We start from the raw sequence: 8,029 nt of genomic DNA, 5'->3' as shown, positions 1-8,029 counted from the left end.
TATGAATGGGATAATGAAATTTTGAATCTTCATATTAAATCGAGTCATACTTAAGATTCATTATGATAGGGCAATTTGTTTTGATCATAACTTTCTATTACTAACATCCCTAAATTTAATTCATCTTTTAAGTAAAAACCAAATTCAATTGTTTTGGTAGTCAAAATGCACTCAAAGGGAGCTCTACCTGAAAACAAATTTTTTATTAAACAAATTACATTATTTTCATCATAACTTTCTATTATGTTTGATATGGTATTGAACTGATTTTTAACTTATTGAAAAACTAAGATTCTCTAATTTAATTGATATTTTAAACAAAAGTTTAGAGGATGCCATTTTGGAGTTCAAAAATTTTAACTAACACTCTCTTAAACGCCTCTAAAGGTTTTGTATGAGACTATCTAGTTAAGTTCTTAAAAATATATGGATAATGGTGTTGGAATTTCTTTCTTCATAGGTTTAGTGGATTTTCATAGCGGAAGTTTGCTACCCAGTTCTTATTTCCACCTGTCGCTGCCCCATGTTGGATCTCAAATGAGGCTGCACTTTTATAGAACATGTTTTTTCTTGTGTTAATGACTTCACAAAAGTTGCAGTTCTATGTACAACAACCAATTCGAAATAATACTCTTCCTCGATATATATGGTATATTCATGATGCTATCGGTTAATTATCATTTCTTCCTTCTCTTTTTTGGGGTTTCAGAAATTCATTGGTTCAAATTCAAGTACTTTTGTAGCCTATGGTCTCTAGTACTGGCTTTTGTATCTTAGGGATTCTTTGGTGTCTTCACATGATAAGAAGCAATTAGACTAGTTCGCTCACTCACTCAAACTGAATATAGAACATGCCTCAAGCCACTACAAAGGTTGTTTACAGCTCTATATCTAATTGAGATGGTTGACAACATTTCTAGTTTGGAATTTGTCTGGCTTTTATTCATAGCATTTTGCCAACGGCTGCTAGATTAGTACTGCAATCAAATGTTCTTCGTGTGGAGAAAAAGTCCATCGAGATTGATTGCTGTGGATAGGACTTGAAAATCAATGGCTCATAATCTTTGTAAATATTCAAGCATCTAAAAGTTCCATTGTCGACAAAGGCTGTTGAAAAAACACTATCCAACAATTGATTCCTAGCAAATGGACCATGACCAACACATTTGCAGGGTTGAATTTGTAGAAAAAGTCTTGGAAATACCTAGTTCACACATATTTCCAGTTCTTATATTCTTGGGACCATATATATCATTCTATTTGGTAGTTCCACCGTGAAATTCTTTTGTTTTGGTATTTGACTTGTTAAACCTATTGATAGTGCAAAGAATGTTTGTCATCTCGTCAATAGAGATGGTTTGAGCCCGTCAGATAGTAAGTCTAGTATTTGGAGCATGGTCTGTATGGAATAAATCAAGAACTATTTGAACTATGATTTATATCTACTATTAATGCTTTGTCACTGGCCTCCAATTATTTTCAATTAACTTTTCAACGAGGTGTTTAATAAATAGAACCACCTTTTTCCTTCAGAATCATGCTTACTTTCAGCTGAAAAAGGGACAAAACAAATATTTACATGGATTCTTAGTGAAGTGATGATCAAGTGAAAGAGTTCCTACTGAAAAAAAAAATGGTTTTGTTTTATTCTTTATTGAATCATCGTGGTTAAGATAATTCCTATCAATAATAAATTAATAAATTTGTATGCATTACATATAAACAACAATAAAATAGGGTATGAGAGCAGTCAAAAGGCATGTAACAATCAACATTGGATGGGCCAACTTGATTGGTGCTATCATCACAAAGAAGAGATTTACGGGTTTGATTCCTTCATTTTATCGGCATATATATATATATATATATATATATATATATATATATATATATATATATATATATATATATATATATATATATATATATAGTTTTAGTGTAGATGCCCATAAATCCACTGGTTAAGTGATTTCACAGAATTAATGGTTTTTTATGACTTAACTGATATGTTATTGTTAATAACAATATGTGCCTTCTGGATGCAGATTTTTTAGTTTCAGATACTGTTGCTGAGTTTAAAGGTCCAGTTATTCATGGGGTTGTTCGTTTTGCCCAAGTAAATATGGAGTTGGCTAGAATTGAGGCTAGCTTCAGTGGCTTGTTACCTGGTAAACACGGTTGGTCCATAAATAAATTTTGAGATCTGACAAAAGGTGCAGCAAGCACTGGGAAAGTGTTCAATCCCTCAAATGGAGGCATTTCTGGAGAGGTCAGCTTTGATACTGTTTTTAGAACATCGCTTTGTGTTTTATATTGTAATTAGAGTCAGACGTAAATTCTGACTTTTTCAGTTACAATTTTCTCAAGCCTATGAGAGTAATATTTAATTAATTTGGTTCTATGCTATACTGATTATGGAAAAATAGTCATGCTAACTTAAGCTTGAATGATGCAAATATTGAGACTGAGGTGGTATGGAGTAAAATCAATGTCTTGAACTGTGGATTCAGGAAACACAAGCTTTACTTTCGTTCACAAAATGTCTGTAGGGTCTGGCAGTATTGATAGTTTCAAGATGCAGAGAATGCCAAATATAAAAGAAACTCCACAAGAAAAAGAAAAAAGGAGAATTTTATCCTGAATTTATGTTATGAAATAAATTTAAGGGCATTAACAATGAAAAGAGAATGGGACTAATATATGGGAAAAAAGGAAAAAAAAAGAGAGGACATGCAACAATAGAGATAGAAAAGCATTGCAAATAAATGGGTAATTGTTAAGAGGCCTTAAGTTTGAATCCTGCAGGGGGCACACCCCAGCTTGGAAGTGGAAATGAGAAAACGAAATATCTGCATGCCTACATCATTTACTAAATTTACTGCATCATAGTGGAATCTAAAAGCACAATTGGGATAAAAAGGGATTTTACGCTTTTGTACCATTTAAGAACTCGCTGCGCTGCTTCACAATGCTGTTAGGTAACTTGAACTTATATATCGCTCTTCATGGAACACATCATGTTGTCAAAATGATCTTATATGGTTTCTTAAACGATATCGTGTAAACCTTTTCCAGCCTCTAGGAGACCTGGGAACACTGGATGCCAGCGAAAAGGGAGAAGCATTTTTCTCTGGCTCCAAGAAGGTGATCAAGTTATAGATCTCATTGGTGGAACTGTTGTGGTATATGACACCGAAGATAAATTCAGCAAAGGGATTGCAGCTGCTGTCATAGCAAGAAGCACTGGTGTAGGGGAGAACTACAAAAGGATCTGCACTTGTGATGGCACAATCATATGGGAATCAAGTAGCAGTGATTTCTGTTCCAGCTGATGTTAATTAAGTACGCCCTTGTAGTGTGATGTAGATCCAATGCTTTTAGTTACTCAAGATAGTTTGCAGCAAATATGAAATCTAGATACAATAGCCACTATGCGTCTCCATTTTAGAGTAAATTTTCTGTGTGAGTATGTGTGTGCAATGATTTTGGAAGGGTTTATCTTTTTGTGCTCTGAAGAGTTTACAATTCATTCCCACCAAGAGACCAAAAGTATGAAATGCATCAAAAGGAGGCAAATCCAGTAACAAAGTGCCATACAGAGATGAGAAATTTTTTATTCCACATGATAAGACAGGTTGGTTCAAGAAAAACCTAAACTGGTGGCGTCCATGTAACAATGACTGGGCTTCTAACATTGTGAACTCCATCAGTCCATATCAAGGAGCCAAACTGTGGTGCTGGCTGCAGGGCAACCGTGGTGAAGGTGACCTTATATGATAGCTTCTGGTACTTCTTGGTGAACTGCAAGGTTCTCGGTTCCACTATGATGGTTACACCTTTGATATGTGCGATCGCAACGTGATATCTGGAAATGGGGTTGCCCACATTGGTAACCGTCCGTCGAACAGCCAGAACAGAAGGGGCAGGAGGCTCTGGAAGCACGACAGAAAGGGCCGGATAGTTGAGATCTCCAGGAGAGCTCAGTCCGTGGTGGCAGGATAGGTTCGAGAACTTGGTGAAGATTCTAAGCTCGGCAGGCGTTAGTTTGATCGAGCAGAGAAAATCAAAGTAGTCTTGCGGGCTTATGTCATAAATTAGGCCTGGATCTAAAGCCTTGGATGGGTTTACATGGCCTGCACCATGCTGGAAGGGGGTGGAGGGAGCGTTTGATGATGCATCCTTGATGGGGTTGCGGGTGTTGTCATGAACATATGCAGTAGTCATGAGAGCAGATTTGATGGCGGCTGGGCTCCATTCTGGATGGACGGACTTCAGCAATGCAGCTATTCCGCTTACATGGGGGCACGACATTGAGGTACCGGACAGGATGTTGAACCTCACTCGCCTGAGGTCCTGTGCTAGGCTGGTTGGTGCTGCTCGTCCACTCCACGCTGCGAGAATGTTAACTCCCGGCGCAACCATGTCCGGTTTCAGTACCTCTGGAGTGAGGAAGTTGGGACCTCTTGATGAGAATGCGGCAACAACGGGAGATGGTCTGATCCCCAACTTGGTCCCAGCGAAAGACAATGTGGCAGTAGGGCGTGGGGTAGTCTGCACATAGCGTTTGATTACCTTCCCGGCAGTCTCGCCGATTGCAGTAGCCGGAAGAAGGTGACAATCTGCCACAAGCTCCTCCCCATTTGTTTCGGTGTTGGACAGGATCATGCCTACGCCGCCGGCTTCCTTCACCACCTGACCTTTCTCCACCCTCGGATTGATTCCTCTGTCACAAATTACAATTTTCCCAGCGACAATGTGGGGATCTAGAGACCCAGACATGCACAGAGCGCTCGGAGTCGGGCTGCTGATATTGTCGCCCGAGTAGACGACAGGGTACTGCTCATCCACGGAGAGGACGCGTCTGCCCCTGTAAAGAGAAGCACCACTGAAGATCTGGCCATTGCCCAATTTCACAGATGATGGGAAATCCCTGTCCATGGTGCTGGCTCCGACGGTTGCGACCCATGGGGAGACGTTGGTCAGGCTGCCGGGACCAGGCCCCCCATTGCCGGCCGAGCAAGAAACGAAGACCCCCTTCTCCATGGCCCCGAAGGCAGCGACAGATAGGCTGTCCCTGTAGTAGGAGGAGACGCTGCCTCCGAGCGAAATGGAGAGCACATCAACACCATCGGCGACCGCCCGGTCGATGGCGGAGAGTATGTCCGAGCTGAAGCAGCCGTTAGCCCAACAGACTTTGTAAACGGCTACCCTGGCTCCCGGCGCCATGCCTCTAGCGGTTCCGGAGGCGTAGCCGAGCAGGTTGGCGCCTTGAACGGGCATGCCTGCAACAGTGGCAGCAGTGTGTGTGCCGTGCCCGTCTTGATCCCTTGGCGACTTGAATTCCTCCCTCTCGTTGATGCTACCAGTGGCGGCTTCGTAGCCATTGAAGAATATGCGAGCGCCAATGATCTTGTTGTTGCAGTGGGCTGTGGTGAAGCCGCGGCCGGTCTCGCAGGCGCCCTTCCAAAACGCAGGCGGAGCCCCCAACTCGCTGTCGTTGAAGCTCGGGCTTTCAGGCCATATCCCGGTGTCAAGCACCCCAATTATCACGTCATGGCGAGACAGGGCAGGCGACCAAACGTCTCTGGCTCCCCGGATGCCTGGTTCTAGGCCCAGGAACTCCGGGCTCCTGGTTGTGTGAAGTTGGTACACTGTTTCTGGGAACACAGCCAGCACGCCATGTTGGTTTCTCAGTCTCTCTGCTTCTCCCTCGCTTAGCCTCGCTGCGAAACCATGGAAGGCGTTTTGGTAGTTGTAGATGATCCTCTCGTGACCCTTCTCGAGTTCTGCCCCCTCCGCTATGGAGTTGAGGGTGAACGAGTACCAATCAAGACAGTTGGCGAACGCATCTGGTAATGCAGATTTGTCTGTGTGGACGACAAAGGTCTTCCATGGATATGTAGAAATTGCAGAGAAGACAGCAGTGGCATGGCAACAAGCCAGGTACAGCCATAGCCATCGGACTGATGGTACTTTAGCCATCAACACTCGCAACGAGAGAGAGAGAGAGAGAGAGAGAGAGAGAGAGAGAGAGAGAGAAGGCTGTGAGAGTGAGCAAGATATTTGATGGGTCAAGTGCAGTAATGGCAAACGGCAGGTGTTGGTTGCTTTTTTGCAGCACATCATTAAGAGAGAAAGCTACTTTCACTGTTTCACATAATATCCATTGTTAGGAAAGGTTGGGAAGCGTGGGAACAAGGGCAAGCGATTAATCGGCGATCACGTAAAACCAGACTTGGATTCGATTTTCGGGTACGGTATTGGGTTTGAACACAAATCTAATCGAGTTCTTATTATACCTAAACCCCGATAAAAACTACATGAATCAAATTCAGACCGTACCCGATAAAATAATATTTTTTATCATTTTTACATTGAAAAATCATGGGTCTTAATCAAAACTCGGGTCAGGCTATACCCGGATCCATGTATTCATCAGACTTTCGGGTTCGGACCTATCTTAATCGGGTCTTCTTATTTATCGGTTTGGTCCGGGTCGGATCATTAGCTCGTCTGATTTATATATCAGGCAGCTAGCTTTTGTGCCATTAATTGCTATAGCTTGCATAAGAGTGCCACGCAGCTTGGACTGTTGAGGCGAGAGAGAAAGGTATTGAATTGCATTTACAATGTCACCGGCATCCGCCTGGCAGTTAGTGCGTTGGCTTCAGTAAATCGTGTCAGTCGTGGGTGGAATCCCACTTAAAAACTGTGCCGCTTTCTTTTGTTGGTTTCTCAAACATGCTCTGTCCCATTCAAAAGAAAATGGTCATCATCATCATCAATAAAATCGCCATTCGTTTTTGTATTTTTTTAAATTCAGCATTTTTTTTTTCCTTTTTAGATAATTTAGAGTTTGATAGCTATCACAAAACAACAACTACGCCTTAGTCTCAAAATAATTGAAGTCGGCGATATGAACCAGAAATTCATTATGAGTCTTCCACATGAATCTTTATCCTTCAACTAATAAGTAGCCGGTTCAATGGGGCTTGAGTTATTTATTAATCTTTTAATAATATAAAATTTTAAAAATTAACTATTACATAGTAACTTAGATAACTATTATTATTGACTTATTAGTAGGGGTGGCAATTTCTGACACGACCCGCCAACCCGCCTCTTAGGCGGGTTTGGGTTGGACTTAAGCCAATCAGTTTAATAAACTGGTTGACCCGCTTAACCCGTTTATTAAACAGGTTGGGTTCGGGTTGGGGGTATGCCAACCCGCCAACCCGGCTGACCCGTTTAATAAACGGGTTAGGCAGGTGGGTCAACCCGCCAACCCATTGACCCGTCAACCCGACCCGTGAACCTGAGAACCCGTTTACCCGACCCAACCCATTTATTAAATGGGTTGGCGGGTCGTGTCGGGTTACCCGTTTATTAAACGGGTCGGGTTCGTGTTTGCCACAGCTGACCCGTTTAATAAACGGGTCGGGTTCGAGTTGAGGTATGCTGACCCGCCAACCCGACACGATTGCCACCCCTACTTATTAGTTGCATGAGAACATACTATTTCTTAATTATTACTATTTACTTGAATTAAGAATTAGTTGCATGAGAATTTGCTATTCTCTTGTTAACCCAAAATTTCAATTGCATTTTAAGATTGGGCCAAGCTGAACCGACAGCTTCACATTGACTCCGTTGGGCCAATAAGTCGGGTCATGGACTTCTCTTCAAACCCGAGTCCATTAAGAACCGGGCTAAAAACCCAGCCCGTTAATAAACGGGCCGGGCCATTGACCGGGCTGGCTGGCCCGATGCCCACCCCTAGCTCTCAGTCACCACGCTTCATACAAGTCAAAAGACTTGTATGAGTTTGTTTTAGAGCAGGGGAATCCTTGACCAATTACTGTTAGGGGTTTCTTTGATGCTGTTAATCCATTTGATGTACAACATTCCAAACACCAACCAGTCTTTTAACTCTATTTTCAAACTTCCAGTTTCTATGCTTTAGATGCGGTTTATTTGGAACATCAATGTCTCTGAAAAAAATTTATAGACCCAATTTAAGAGGTAAGAA

The 8,029-nt window shown here is 42.0% G+C and overlaps 2 pseudogenes; one reads left to right on the top strand and one right to left on the bottom strand.

Moving 5' to 3' along the window:
• Positions 1-1,740: 1,740 nt before the first annotated feature.
• On the top strand, positions 1,741-3,332 carry LOC149829536 (copper chaperone for superoxide dismutase, chloroplastic-like; annotated as a pseudogene).
• Positions 3,333-3,587: 255 nt separating this feature from the next.
• Positions 3,588-6,017, bottom strand: LOC149829535 (subtilisin-like protease SBT1.3 pseudogene; annotated as a pseudogene).
• Between the last annotated feature and the right edge of the window lie 2,012 nt (positions 6,018-8,029).

The sequence above is a fragment of the Nuphar pumila genome, chromosome 8 (genome assembly GCF_984573655.1).
Source record: "Nuphar pumila chromosome 8, dmNupPumi1.hap1.1, whole genome shotgun sequence".
In the NCBI taxonomy this organism is placed as follows: Eukaryota; Viridiplantae; Streptophyta; class Magnoliopsida; order Nymphaeales; family Nymphaeaceae; genus Nuphar; species Nuphar pumila.
The sequence above is the reverse complement of the archived record's forward strand: the minus strand, read 5'-3'. Positions and strand labels throughout refer to the sequence as shown.